The 15,249-nt window shown below is 54.3% G+C and overlaps 1 protein-coding gene and 1 pseudogene across 1 annotated transcript in view; both read right to left on the reverse strand.

Moving 5' to 3' along the window:
• The window catches only part of Caln1 (calneuron 1), a 278,793-nt gene that overhangs the window by 23,581 nt on the left and 239,963 nt on the right, over window positions 1-15,249 (reverse strand). The gene's annotated exons all lie outside the window — the stretch shown is intronic.
• LOC124100494 (U6 spliceosomal RNA) lies at window positions 13,829-13,925 on the reverse strand (annotated as a pseudogene).

Consider the following 15,249-nt stretch of genomic DNA (forward strand, 5'->3'; position numbering starts at 1 on the left):
CACTAGGGGTCCATGAGGGAATGAAACTGAAAAATCCTGTCTTCATGAGGGCCACCGTGTGGCTGGAGCAGTCAGAAGGCGCGGAGGGAGCGTCAGGCAGTGAGGCGTGGGGGTCAGGAAGCAGGAAGCGGGATGGGTGGGAGTTGTAAATGAGGGTATGTGGGGGGGGTCTAAGGGAGGTGGTGAGGAGGCACATCAGGGAGGTGGACCCGTGCGGACCCCCGGGGACAGATTCCAGGCACAGGGACTATCAAGGCCAAGGCCACGAGGCAGAGTCGGCTTGGTGCCCTGGCTGGAGGGGTCGGGGAGCCAAGCGCAGGAGGGCACAGCGGACCCGCAGCCCAGCAGGACGGAGAGGCCTCTCCTTATAGACCAGCTGGTGGCCATGCCGACATGCAGGCCTCGGTGAGGTCCCAGGTGTGGTTTGAAGTGAGGTCAAAGGAGGCACCGTTAGCAGCCTCCAGCCATGAAGGCCACAAGAACCCTTCCTCCTGTCTTGGCCTCCACCCTGGGCAAGGCTCCCGGGGCCAGGTCGGCAGGGTCACCAGAGCGCTCCTGAGAGCAATTTCCGCCCCTCTAGAGGTGGGTGTTGTGGTAGGCGGAGTTTTGGCCCCAAAGACATCTGCACCCTGATCCCGGGAGCCTGCAAACAGACCTGGCCTGGTTGGGGGGAAGGGAGCCCTGAGCCCTGGTGGGCTCACAGGGAAGGCTCACAGGGTGGGCTCACAGGGTGGGTTCACAGGGTCCTAGGTGGGCTCACAGGGTGGGCTCACAGGGTCCTTCTCCGATGGACGCCGAGGGAGATGAGATTAAAGACTAGCGGCAGAGCTGCAGGGACAGGGAGGGGCACGGCCAGGGACCTGGGCAGCCGGCAGAAGCTGTCCAAGGTCCGGGGGAGGCTTCTCCCTTGGAGCCTCCAGGAAGGACACCCAACGTCCAGCACCTACAGTGGCTTATGGGCTCTGACCTCCAGAAATCAGGAGGCCAGATTCAGGTTGCCTGGTGGCAGGCAGTGACGGCGGGTGGTGGGGCGGGCAGCAGCAGGAGCCACGGGAGGCCGCCTGTCTGTTTATCTAACAAGCACAGGCCGCTGCCACGCTGGCCGCCTGGGAAGAGCCCAGCTCCTCCTCCGGAGTCTGGACACGGGGACTCCTGGCTTTGGGGTGGATGGCATGGTCACTGGAGGCCCACTGGGAGCCTGAGCGTGGGCTGTGAACGCCTGCGGAGGAACAGGCCGTGAGCACAGGCAGAGGGTCCCACAGGAAGGCCCCCCACTCCCCGGAGTGCCTGGGAAGATGGCCTGGAGACCGGGAAGCTCCGCCCACCCAGCAACCCGCAGCCCTGAGCAGCACCAGCACTGAGGTCCCTCCTCATATCTAGAAGGACTGCAGGGGCCTCGAGTGGCCATGTGGGGTGAAAGGGTTAAGATAAGTGGCGCAATGGAGCCTAAGGAAGGTGGGGGTTAAATGGAGACTCAGGGTCCCTCTCCCTCCTTCACCCACCCTCTGAATAAACTCTTAGGCACAATTAGAGAAAAAGTGCATGACTTTAGTTCCTGTTCAGAACTATCACACGGTGGCTGTGTGACTGACTGAAAGCCATTAAACCTCTCTGTTCCTTGGTTTTCTCCTGAGAAGTTACACCTGTGCATATATCTCAAGGGGTTGCTCTACAGCAGAAACTTCTTACTCTGAAATGCAGTTTCTGGGACTCCACATGCTTTGGTCCCTGCCCGTCATTGTGTGTGGCCCACACAGAGAAGTTAAGGGCACAGACCCACTCGGTTACCACAGAGGCCAGAACCGACTGCGGTCCCCGTCTGGAGGTCCTTCACAACACCTCGTGGGCAACCGTGGCGCTTCCGGAAGTGACAAGGACCTGCAGAGAGCTGTGCAGAAGCCCCATGAGCACGGGGGCAGTGGGTGGTGGGAGTTTCCAGGCTCAGGGCTGATGGACTGGTCATCTAGGACGAGCTGTCCCTGACTGGCTGGGTGTCCTGGGGCAGGTCACTGACTTGCCTCACCCCCTACACAGCCGCCTAATGAAAGGACAGCAGGAACTGGGAGTCAGACAGCAACAACCACAACAAGAGGACTGCCTGCCCTGTCCACCCCACGGCCACTCTATGGGGGCGAATGGAACGGGCATGCGGGGTTCCCTCAATAAACATTCAAGCATCCCAGCCGCGAGGTGCCAAGGGGCTCCTTAGTGCTCGGCCAGTTTTACCTGCCTCAGGCTCGGGGGCCCTTGGCGGCTCCCAGCTGGAGGCCGAAGGTGCCCAACGAGTCATTCTGTCAGACAGCAGTGACTTCAGCTCCTCTTCTCATTTAGGGCCTGTCACTCAGACTTTCCTGCTGCCCTTGACGGCCTCCAGCTGGCCTTGACAGAGCCGCAGGATCCTGTCACTGTGCTGCCTGCTCATTCTGGAGAGTCCCTTTCCCACCCCCTTGACCTTGGAAAGGCGAATCCTGACAGTAGGGGAGGAGGCGGCCTCAGGCAGAACCCACCGCAGGGTTCCCCCAAGTGAGCCCGGTCTGTCATGTCCTGGTTCTGTCTAGAGGACCATGGACTTCCTGAGGTGAGGTCTCCAGAGCGAAGGTGACCTGCCGACTTCCCGTCCTCCCCCAGGGAGCGAGGAAACCCAGACACAGCCTCTGTGTACTTCTGTCATCCCGAGTGGCCATTTCATCCTGAGCTCACCGCCCACATTTGGGTCCTCCGTGAGCCACCCTGACTAGGTGGTGGCCACCATCCACACCGGGGCTCCCAACACCAGGCTCTGGCCTGCGTCCTCCTCGCCCTTTCCTAGGGCCTCCACTTCCCTGACTGCCCTCTGGCCAGCCCCCTGGAGTTCCCAAGGGTGGCTATGTGTCCCTGCACCTGGGAAACCCGTGACTCCACGCCTCACCCTCTCACAGACCCAGAAAGTGTGCAGAAGGAGCCTGGTGATCATCCCCTCTGCCCAGGAGACTGCAGGGGCCTTAGAACAGTGACCACGTGACAGCTCTGTCTCCACGGCGCCCAGCCAAAGTCAGCCCTCGGTCCATGGTTGTTGGCACAGAGAAGAAACACACATTGTTTTTTCTTTTAGAAATGAGTGAAGACCCAGTGTGCTGAGGAAGACCCAGTGTCCTGAGGAAGACCCCACTTAGTCCAAGAAACGAGCATCTAGTTCTGATCGCGTGGGAAGGCGGGAGCCGGAGAGCCCCTGAACACAGCTAGGAACGATCAGGAGACAACGGAAACTTCAGGAAAATGTGGTCAGCACAACAAGAACCAAAGGAGGAGGTGACCAAGGACGGGACGGAGAATCGGAAGGCCAGCATCACGGGGTCTGGGCTGAACGGAGAGAGGAAGAGGGGCCGGTGCCCAGTGGATCAGGGGGCAGGTCGCCGTCCTGCTGCGGTACTGCTCAGTATTTAGCCCACTGTTCAAACTGGAAATGAGGAACATGGCCGGGCGAATCGAACAGTGAGACCGAGTTGGCCCTTTCTACCCTAGACCCCAAATTAGAAGCCCTCCCCCCGGTTGTGGCTCCCAGGGAACCCCCACAGCTCAGTGCCCTCCTCCATCTCCCAGGACACCAGCAGACCGGGGTCCTCCATGGCCTGCTGTTTATGAACCTGTCATGCACAGACCGGCAAAGCCCTGGCCCCTCGGTGCAGTAACCGGGCGGGTGGCCCGGCTCTGTTCTAGGAGCCAGACCACAGGCTTGGCATGTGGGCAAGCCCCACTTTCTGCCTCAGGATGGTCAGAAATGCAGGGCGAGGCTGAGCCCCAGGGCTTGTGCCTCGGGATGGGTTATATGTGCAGCCCAGGCGTGTCCACCTTCTTGTTTTCCTTCCCAGATCAACAAGACGCGCCCCGGAATCAAGACCCCACTTCAGGAACCAGCTCACAAGTCCTGGGGTATGTGGCAGAACTTCCCACCTCTGGCTCAGGCTGGGGCGGGCCAGAGACGCTTCTCTTAATAAAGGATCATAAGCACTGCAGGGGCCCCCCATAGCTCAGCCTGGGGCACAGCTATGCCCTGCGGCTGAGGTTGTTGATTCAATCATCCTTTCTGGCCTCATCTTTATGAATCTTATTTATTGCCCATGAAATTTTAATTAGCTAAAGAAAACAAACACATGATCAAGGCAAAGCCAGCAGAGGCGTGAAGTCACCAGCCCTGTAAGCATTGGAAGAAGACGAGAGCGTCCAGGGGTAGGGAGGCGGGGTGAGGGGCTCTGGGGAAGCACATCGCCTCCACCCCGTGTGCCACCATGTGGGCATCAGGGCAGCCTCAGGGCAGTGGAGGACAGACCGAGGCCTTTCATCCAAAGCTCCTCCGCCACCTGCGCCATCAGACTTGGGAACCGCAGGTGCTCTGATTTGAGGTCCTGTCCCCAGTGTTGGGTGTGGCCAGTGACTTGCCTGGGCAGTGCTGGTACAGAGGCAGCATCCATGCCCTCCTATACGCAGGACATCTCCTAAGAAGCCCTTCCCAGGGTTTGTGCTGCTTGTGCCCAGAATGCAGGCACTGGCCTGACCCTGACCTGACCCTGTGGACAGAGCCCCTGGTGGAGCTCAGCCTCTTCTGACTTGCAGATCCAGGAACCTCCGCGAGATGCCTCTAGGGATGCGTCCCTGGTTTGGGGTGAGATGCTGACTGACACCCCTGGAACTTCAGGGGTGAGAGCAAGGGCACTGCGGCACCAGAAGCAGCTCACGGAGGTGGCCATGTGGCTGGAGTGGGTCTGGAGTCCAGGTGACGTCCAGCACAGGGCCAAGGAGGGACAGCAGCCCAGGCCACCGGCTCTACCTGAGAAGCAGCCGCAGACACAGCGGCCGTATTTTTGGCCCTCCCCACACTCGGGAAGCACTGGCTCCGAGATTCGTCCTATTTCACGGGAAATGCTGGTCTGTTGGTTATTTATCTCCCTTTATGCAGAGCACGGGGAAAAAAGGGACGCACAGTTTGGAATCTGTGAAAGGGATTTGAGGCAAAAAATGGCGGGAGGCCAAGCACATCAGAGGTGGAAGAAAACCTGCTGTGGAAAGAGGATTCTAAGGAGTCAAGTGGGCCTAGCCGTTGCCTGTGCTTCCCTGGGCTCACGTCTGCACCCACTGTCCATCCGCAGAACGCTTGTCAACAGGGAACAATGGTCCCAAAGTCCAATAATGACGTCCCAGACCAAGAGGAGCAGTAAGGAACCATGTTTACAGTTGGAAAAGTTACTCGGTGACGCAGATGACAAAATATACATCAGTTCTGCCACACAGAGAAAGGGTTTAGGGATAAAAGACACGAGAAGATAAATCTGAAAGACACAGGGCAGAGACGCAGGGAGAACTGCCATTTCTAAGGAAGAGCCACAACAGGTGGGCCAGAGGCAGGGACCCAAACGCAACAGAGGAAAGGAAAAGAGTCACTGAGGATGTGACCTCATTTCTTCGAGGCCACTGTGAGGCGGGCAGCGTGAGCTAGGAGACGTCCACTTGGGACCCATCCTGATGACTGCTGCATTTGCAAGGCCAGGAGAGGAAGGGCCTGGGCAGGCAGGGAGGCCGGACACCTGAGCTGACCACAGGGCGAGGAATCCCTCCTGGACCTGCTCCTGGCACCGCATTCTAGGGTCACCGTGGGGCCGACACAGGGCCTCGGGGAGGGCTTTCCCCGGGAGTGGAACCTGGTGGCAGTGGGGCAGAGCCCAGAGGGCATAAAGCCAACTCCACTTCCAGAATGAATCACTTGAGGTGAATGAGACCCCCGGGAGAGGGACCCCATCGGCAGCTCAAGGACGGGCCTGGGGAGGCAGGGCCAGCAGGCCATCTCTGAGAACTGAAGCACCCACAGCTAGAATCTGATTTGAAGGTGACGATGTCGGCACAACCAAGGCACAACTTGCAAACAGGAGGGGGAGACGGATGAAAACCCAGAGATTCACCCCATGGATCACCTACATCCTCCGCAGGGACAAAGACCAGACAGTAGGGACCAGATGATAGGCGTGACGGGGAGGATGCTGAGCAGCGTCTCTCCACTTCCTGGCCCAACGAGGGTGGTGGCAGCAAGCTCACCTGGCTTCTGGTTTTAGTGGCGGTGCCCTCGGTGGCTGTAGGCAATGGCGTTGTCTCATCCAGATTCTATTCTGTGGAAAACAGTTCCAGGAAGTAGGGTGCTCTTCACAAACAGCAGCCGTGTCCCCGAAAGATGTGTTGGTGGGAAGGTTTCGAGCCGTCTGGTGGATAGGACATCAGGTTGGGTTTAGCTGGTGTTGGCTGGTAATCAAAGCAGGGAACCTGTTTTGTGCACTGTCATGGTGGGCACTGAGGTGACCCTCACATCCATCCGGTGCCAGAGGGCCACGTGATCGACTTTGACTGCAAGCGCAGCCTCAGTGCCTGCCGAGGGTCCCAGGAAGGCTTTGTGAAGAGGGCAAGGACACCATGGCATCTCAGCTGGACCGTGGAGTTCTGATACCAAGGACGCGTCCTGCTGCCTCGCTGGGGCCACCCGGGTGCTGTGCAGGAGGGTGCCAGCGGGACCCCACACAGACACCAGCTGACTGAAATCCACGGGGTTCCCTCTCGAGTCCTGACATGGTTGCTGCCATTTTGGTGGGTTCCCAGACACCCAGAATTCATCCCTAAGGTGGGAGAGGGCCAACAGCACTTCTCACAAAATCAGGGGTGAGTCAGAGCTGCCAGGAGTGGGCCCCCCAGCTCAGCTGGTCAGGGCGTGGGCAGCAGGGTCAGCAGCACAAGGCAAGACATCCAGCTTTACCCCAATTCTGAATTAAGAGACCCTCTGAGCAGCCTGGAGCCCGGCCAGAGAAAGGCACAGCCCATTAGCTTCTGGGCTTGGGCTGGCAGGGTCGCGGGTCTGCAGGCTGCGCTCCTCGGAGAACTTGGCAGCACATCCGTGCACTTAGAGAGGAAGATAAATAATAGAGCCCTTGGAGCTCCTGGCTTTGAACCTGTAACATTCTGCGAGTACTTCTGTAAGTAATTATCCCAGAGCCTGCGGGTCCCTCCCTGCACCCCAACACTGGACCTCCCAGTTCCACCTCCTCCTCTAATTACACTTAGATGGCAACGTAATTACATGAGGTGGCAACATTGTGTTTTATCCTATGTCCTGAATGTTTCTTGGAAAATCCAGTGGGGAGAATCCTAGACACTCAGGATTCTAGGGGTGGGAGGCTACTGTTTTCTTTCTTTCTCTGTTTTGCATTAACTAATGAGGGGAGAGATGTGAGGCTGGGGTTTGGACGCCCCCAATGTAAGGAATGTGGGTAAAAACACGGCTGATTGATCCACCACGATTTCCCAGTCTTCTCCTTCACCCTTGGTGAATGAGAGACAGTTCACCTTCCCCACGTGAAGCACTTCTTTTCTGTGGTCCCCGAAGTCCTCCTAGAACTTGGGCAAGCTCACAGAGGGACTGGACCACCATCCTGACTCACAGATACAGAAGGTGGTAGCACCAACACCAGGGACACATCACAAGAAAGAGGAGTTTTTAAAATTAGTACTTTATTCACTTGAAAACTCGTGTTGTGGAAATGTGGGTATTCGCCACGTTGGTCTGCCGTGGTTGAAGCAGTATGGGCCCTCCCAGTCCTAGAACGTTGGTCCCCCGCAGGGAGGAGGGAGAAGCAGCCCAGTGGATACTCTAGGGTAGAAACAGACCTGGCAGCCCTGAGATGTTGGAGTCGATCCCCATCCTTGAGGCACTGAGACACGTTACAGAAGCTGCTTGTTACCCACTTCCCCTCCCACCTGTACTCTTGAGGATGGCTGCGTGCCCAGACGCTTTCCAAATGTATGCAAAAGTAGTGTGTAGGGTTTTAGGGGAAGCTCTTGAGCAGGAGGAGTTTGTTTATGCAGCAGGTACCATTTTTCTTCCCTCTTTTTTTTTTCTTGATGCCTACTCTTGATGGTCAGAGCTGCAGGAGCCATCTTGAGACAGTGAAGGAAAGACCAAGAGAACCAGAGACCTGACTCCAGCGCCCTCTGTGGACACCACGGGTGCTGAGGTCACTTGCGTAAAAGGGCAGGGTGTTCACCTAGAGCCACAATCTCAAATCTCCCCACCAACAGCAGAACTGGCACCTCTGTCGCGTTGTCAGGTGGGAAAAACGAACAGTGTGTGTTTAGGTCATAATTAGTCCTCGTTATAGGCGGCTGAATGCCGTTTCTCTTATCTACCATCTGCCTTCTTCTCACGGGGCACACAGTGGGCAGAAGGAGCCCAGCCCCTTCTCTGGCACCAGAGTCACGATCTGGTCATGACCCTCTCGATCCTTAGCGCTGTTTCTCAGGTGACAGTCGTGATCAGTGATGACCATTTAGTCCTGGAAAACCTGGAGTGGACAGGGGAGAGATGTGGACATGACCCCGGGAGGCTCATCCAGATGACCGGAGTGCTCTCAATCTCGGAACCACTGGGGATCTGGCATCTCCACATCCAAAGACGGGGTCCTCCTTAACCAGTCCTGTCAATCACCACTAGCTAAACCCAATGGCAGGTCTGGGAGCGGGGAGCCCTCAGCCCTGGGGCTGCCCGTGGGGAGCCCCTGTTGGAGAGGCCAGGGCTTGCTGGACGCCTGCTTTGCCAACTCTTGATTATTCTGCGTGGTAGGAAGACCCCGCTGAGATGAGTCTGGCTCTGGTGCTCACCGTTTTCTGAGCGTCATTTAACCACACTTGTAACTCAGTGTGGTGTGAGAGGTAAGAGCGCAGGTCCTTCAGCCAGATTCCCGGGCTCCACTCTTCATCTGGGGTGGGTTCCTTGGTTTCCCTTCCTCAGCGGCCCAGTGTGGACATCACGGTAAGGAAGTGAGATCCCCGGAGGACTGCGGGAACAGCGCCTGAGGCTCACAGACCCTAGGCACCTGTGGGGCTTGGTTCCCGGCCCCCTGTGCACGCGGGAGCTGCCTGTATAAAAGGACCAGTCCTTGCACACAGCCTCCTCCCGGCCGTAGGTGACCTCTCTGCCTAGGATACCAACACCAGGTCAATGCCAGGCACGTGGCTGTACCATGGGGGGTAATGGCAAGGAGAGAAGGAAGCCCGCACGTGTTCAGCAAGGACAAAACCACAGTTCCGAACGTGTCCCACGCATCTTGGGGGAGTCCTCGGTGGATGGCACAATGTGATCGGTACCTGCAGTGGGGGCTGGGCTAAGTTCCTGGCGGTGAGGCTGAGCCTCCGTATCCTTGTGGGTACAATGGGGCTCACGTGGTGCTAATGCCCTGAGCCTTCGGGTCACAGCTGTGGCCTGCTGGGACATGCCGCATGTTAAACCAGCCCAGCGCCTTGCCCGGCAGGCCCCCGAGTCATTCATGTCCTCCCCGCCGTCCCCCACCCTCTCACACAGAGACTGGGACCAGATACAGGTGGCTCCCATGACCATGTGGTGTTTCAAGGGGTGAGGAGCGGGCATCTGGAAGGCATGCTGCCCAGGGCCGGGCCTGGCCACTGACAACAGGGCCCGTGGGGAGCACAGGGGCCTCTCTGTCCTCCCTGCCCTTCTCCCTTCTCCCTTTGCAGCAGAATGGCTGTGGGGACATCGGCTGTGCTGGGGCTGTGTTCCCAAGCCTCACTCCTGGGGATCCCGGCACGACAGACCCCTCCCAGGTCACGCCACCGCCCAGCCACGCCACCGCCCCCCCCACAGCTGGCCCTTGGTCCTCCCAGGGAAGGGTTTCCAGCCAGGCCTTGTCTCCAGCTGTCACCTGTCCTGCCTTCCTCGTGATGACTCACACACGTGCTGCCCCACAGGGTTCGCCAGGCCGGAGCCCCTGCTCCACCCCCCGGGGAAGCCGGCCCAGGACGCACACCCTGCCTGGCGGGGGGGGGCGGGGGGGACTGGTGTCCGGCACTGGGACCCATAAACAGGGGGAAAACAAACGGGGGACAGTTCAGTCATTTAAATTGGAATAAACTCCCCAAATATATCTCACTTTCAGTTCGATGAACCAGACTCCAGAGTTGTTGGGAATTCAGCAAAATGGCTCCTATCAAGGCCTTTAGGACACTGGAGGGAATCATGGTTAAATGAGCTGGAGTGACGGGGCCCTCATTGGAAGGGCAGAGAGAGGGAAGGAAGCGCTGCAAGGGGGGCAGCGGGAAGAGAGCCGTGAATGCCGCAGCCGGCCGCAGCCTGAGGGTCCATCATTCCCTGGACACAGCACGTGCTGAGACCTTTACAAGATGGGGTAAAACTCACAAGAAACCATAAAACACTCTGGAAATCATAGTCTACAGCAAAGGCAGAGAGCAGACAGACTTGATGCTCAGTCATCCCTGAGTGTCTGCAGGGGCCTGACTCCAGCGCCCTCTGTGGACACCACGGGTGCTGAGGTCACTTGCGTAAAAGGGCAGGGTGTTCGCCTAGAGCCACGCACACCCCCCTGTATGCTCAAGTCAGCCCTAGGTCACTCTACCTGATGCATCATCGAGACAGTCACGTTGGTCTAGACCACACCTGTCCCTGTTCCCTGCAGATGCACCTTCACAGGGCTGAGTGCCCGGCACAAGAAGCAACGTGAACAGGACCCTCCCCGCACGCAGAGCAGCCGAACACCCTGGAGCCCTGGAGACAGCTGCTCAGCTCCAGTGCACTCGGGGTAGTTAGTGCTCAGCATCTCACAAACTCAAGTCCTGCCTTTTGGAACTTTCTAGAATTTTTTTTCCCAAAATATTTTTGTTCCAAAGTTGTTTGAAGCCACGATGTGGAACCCTAGGATAAGGAAGGCTAATTGTAAATGCATTAAAAACCAAATGAGTAATTCAATTTGAGCCTGCACAGAATCTAACAGGAGTTTTATGGAATCGCTAAATTGGTCCTAAAATTCACATTGCAAAAACTAAAATAATAAAGGGCAGGAAATCCAAGATTTAAAAAAAAAAAAAAGAAACAAGGTGCAGAGACTTGTGCTATCAGATATGGAGGCCCACGTACACCTGTGTGTCATTGTCCACAAGTAGAATAACAGAGTCTGGATCAATGCAACAGCCTGCTCCATCCATACACCCACGGGGCCCTCCAATTCAGCACACGTCTCCCACCGCTGGGGCTGAGAGCAGAGTGTTCAGTGGAGTTGGGCAACTGCCTGTTTATGGGGACTGTAAAACGTTATGTGCTTACCTGACAATTCTGACAGAAATAAGTTACAGATAATTAAACACACATTAAAACTACAAAACAGCCAGATGCAAATGGAGTAGGGTCTGTATGTATACTGTTGGGTTTAAATACCCAAAGGCAAAACAATAGAAGGGAAAAAAGAAATCGCTTTGACTAAAGGAAAACCACCATAAAAATTTAAAGCCAAGCTACAGACCAGGAGGAATGGCCACGGCATTTATGATGAATCAAAGAGCAACACTGGAACATGAAAGAGGAGTGGACACTTAAAAAGAGTGGCCAACAAAGACAGGAAAGCACCAGGCATACAAGACCATTATCCTAACGCAGCAGGAAGTGCAAGTTAAATCTTGAAGACGCTATTTTTAATCTCTCATGTTGGAAAAAAAAATCAAGCACTTGGCAGTGGCAGGAGTTGGAGAGAATGTGGTAAAAAGGCCTCTCGATTGTCACAGCAGCTCCGGATGCCGTGGCTTAAGATACGCGTGCAAAGCACACAGGCATGTCACCGAGCAGTGTGCCAGGTGCAGATGGCGTTATTATGGCAAAGGGGAAAAACACTCAACAGAACAGTATTTTTCTCTGATATTATGCACCGAAGAGATTCTGGAAGGTTCCACAGTAATGTAACGACGTGGTTAGTCATCTCGGAGAGTCCCAGGGCGGCAGGCAGGTGGCAGCCATGAGGCGGATACATGGGTAGCTCTGCTCATTGCTGAGACCGTAGGTCAGTAAATAAAGCAGACAGAATGAAATGTATTTTGTCGATTTTGTTCCCTGCTGGATTCCTGCATCTTGGAACTATGCTGGGCACAGGTGGGCGCTTGGCACATGTTTGATAAATGAATTAAATAACCTAAGACCATGTATGTACATTAAAAGCACATGCACTCAAAACACAAATGCAACCTCCCTACAAACAGACGCATATTCCAGTAGTCCTCAGGGACAGAGGTGGAACGGAGTGGGGAAGGAGGAGGGATAAGGAATAGGTTCCTAAGGGGCTTTCTCCACGGGGAGCTAAGATGGCGCCATGACAGAGGAATGGGAGTGATTCCGCCTCCTGCAGCTGACGCAGGGAGCAACCCAGCCAGGGAAGTAAGTGCTCCTCCGTGGGCAAAGGGCAGGCGAAGCCAGAGGACCCTGGGCACTCCGAGTCCTCACTCCTGGGGCATCTGCTCCAGCCTGACACCAGAAGTTGTGATTCTGGGGACCCTGCAGAACACCAGCACCTGGAGGCAAAGCGGGGGATCAAGCAAGAGGGGCGGCTCGAGGTCTGCGTGGAAGTAGACCCCCGAGGGCACGTGCTGAGGGCAGGTGGTGAGAGCCTCCTGCTCCATCCTCTAGGCACACTGTGCACACACGCTGACCACCACCGTCCTTCCCATCTCGTGAGGATGGACCCTGGGCTGTCTTCAGTTGGTAGCCATCATGATCATGACCCGTCTGGAGCACATCCTGTTTAGGACTTTTTTAATTTCTCATTTGTGCATCACAGTGACAGACATGCAGTTTTATTTCTCCTGGTAAAATACCAGGAGGGAAATGCCTGGGTGGCCAGCCAGGGCATCCTTAGCACTAGATGCTGCTGCCAGTTTTCCAAAGTGATCCTGGGTTTTCCACTCCCACCAGCATGCGTGAGAATCCTGTCACCCCTCATCCTTTGGGAGGTCAATCTTGAACTCAGGGAGTGGGTGACTCCTGGGTGGCTCTTTTGGTCTGTGATTTCTCCGAGACACGTGATGTTGGACGACTTGTATTCACTGTGTTTATGAGTCATTTGATATTTTGTGAAACACACAAACGCTGTGCACGGTCTTTATTGATTCTAATATTGAGTTGCAGGATTTTTAAAACAGACATTTCTACACACGCGTCTTTCCTGGAGAGATGAACTGAAAACAGTTTTCTGTGGCTTGCTTTTTTGTATCTTTCAGACTTCCTGTTAAAGAGCTGAAGGCTTAAATTTTTTTCTTAAGTCAAATCCCTTCTTAATCCAGTTTAATCTTATGCTTCTTAGTTTTTAAATTTATACATTCATTCGACAAGCAAAAATTACACGTTTGCGGTGTCCAACATGTTTTAATATAGGTGAGCACTGTCTGATGACTAAATTGAGCTTTTATCGTGTTCTTTGCCTCACATACTTTAACCACTTTTTTTGTGACAAGAATACTCAAAACAAAATGGTGAAATGAGATGGACATCGTCTAGGTACATGTGTGAAGACACGAATGGTGTCACTCTACTTTGCATACAACCAGAGAAATGAAAAATTGTTGCCTATATTCTTGGAAGATTCCTCAGGAAATTGGGAATGCAACCATCATTTGACCCAGCTATCCCACTCCTTGGTCTATACCCGAAGGACTTAAAATCAGTATACCATAGTGACAGAGCCACATCAATGTTTATAGCAGCTCAATTTACAATAGCTAAACTATGGAACCAGCCTAGGTGTCCCTCAATAGATGAATGGATAAAGAAAATGTGATATATATATATATACTCAATGGAATATTACTCAGCTTTAAAGAAAAATGAAATTCTGGCATTTGCCAGTATATGGTTGGAGCTGGAGAATACCATGCTAAGCCAAATAAGCCTCCATAGTCAGGGGCAGGAGCCCGAGTGTCAGGGTGTGAGTGTGGGATCTGAGTTGCTCCAGTGTTCAGTGGCCTGGTCTTCAAAAAAACCCATGAATTTGTGTGTCATCCTTGTACAAGGGCCATGCTAATCTTCTCTGTATCATTCCGATTTTAGTATGAGAAGAAGATGTACAATCAATCAACAAATATAAGGAAAAATGCTCATCATCTGTAGAAATCAGAGAAATGCAAATTAAAACCACTCTAAGATATCATCTCACTCCAGTCAGAGTGGCAGCTATCATGAAGACAAACAACAACAAGTGTTGTCGAGGATGTGGGGAAAAGGGTACACCCATACACTGCTGGTGGGACTGCAAAGTGGTGCAGCCAATATGGAAAGCAGTATGGAGATTCCTTGGAAATCTGGGAATGGAACCACCATTTGACCCAGCTGTCCGTCTCCTGGGTCTATAACCATGGACTTAAAAACAGCATACTACAGGGACACAGCCACATCAATGTTTATAGCAGCACAATTCACAGTAGCTAAACTGTGGAGCCAACCTAGATGCCCTTCAGTGGATGAATGGAAAAAAAAATGTGGCATGTATACACAATGGAATATTACTCAGCAATAAAAGAGAATAAAATCATGGCATTTGCAGGTAAATGGATGGAGTTGGAGAAGACAATGCTAACTGAAGTCAGCCAATCCCAAATAAACAAATGCCAAATGTTTTCTCTGATATGAGGATGCTGATCCATAATGGGGGGGGTAGCATGGGAGGAATGGAGGGGCTTTAGAGAGGGCAGAGGGGTGGGAGGGGAAGGAGGGAGAATGGGGGTAGGAAAGATGGTGGAATGAGATGGACATCACTACCCTAAGTACATTTACGAAGACATGAACGGTGTGACTCTATTCTGGGTACCACCAAAGACATAACAAATTGTGCTCTATACGTGTACTATGAATCAAAAATGCATCCTGCTGTCATGTACAACAAATTAGAATAAATAATAAATTTTAAAAAACATGAATTCAAGAAAGATTCAGGTCACAACTGTGTGTAGTTATTTGTAATTTGTACAAAGCAGGTTCGTGAAGTAATCTCAGGCACAGGGACAGCTAGGTGGAGGGGAGCGGCTCTGTGCCCTGGACTCTCCCACGACTACGCGGCATGAGACTCCTGAGAACGGGAGCCTTGTGCTCTCCCGTCTCTGGCAACCATCAAAGCAGATGCCATGTGCTCAGAGCTCAAGAACCTACACAGAGAACAGGGAAAATGCTTGTGAAAGGGGAGAGTTCAGCTCGGGAGGGGCCGGAAGTGCTGCTGGGGCTGTGGTCACCCTTGCTGGTGCAGAGCTGCTGCCCAGAGCATTTCAAAGCAGCGGTCTTCCTGCCAGCCATCAGGGAGGTCTGCCCGTCTGCTCTTTCCCCTCTAGCCCCCTGGTGCCTCTCCAGCTCCTTTCCCCTCCCTGGCCTGCTCTCTCACCCAGGCCAGAGGCTGAGGAAGCCAC

The sequence above is a fragment of the Marmota monax genome, unplaced genomic scaffold, assembly GCF_021218885.2.
Source record: "Marmota monax isolate L192 unplaced genomic scaffold, Marmota_monax_Labrador192_F-V1.1 WCK01_AAM20220418_F8-fsc00235, whole genome shotgun sequence".
Classification (NCBI taxonomy): Eukaryota; Metazoa; Chordata; class Mammalia; order Rodentia; family Sciuridae; genus Marmota; species Marmota monax.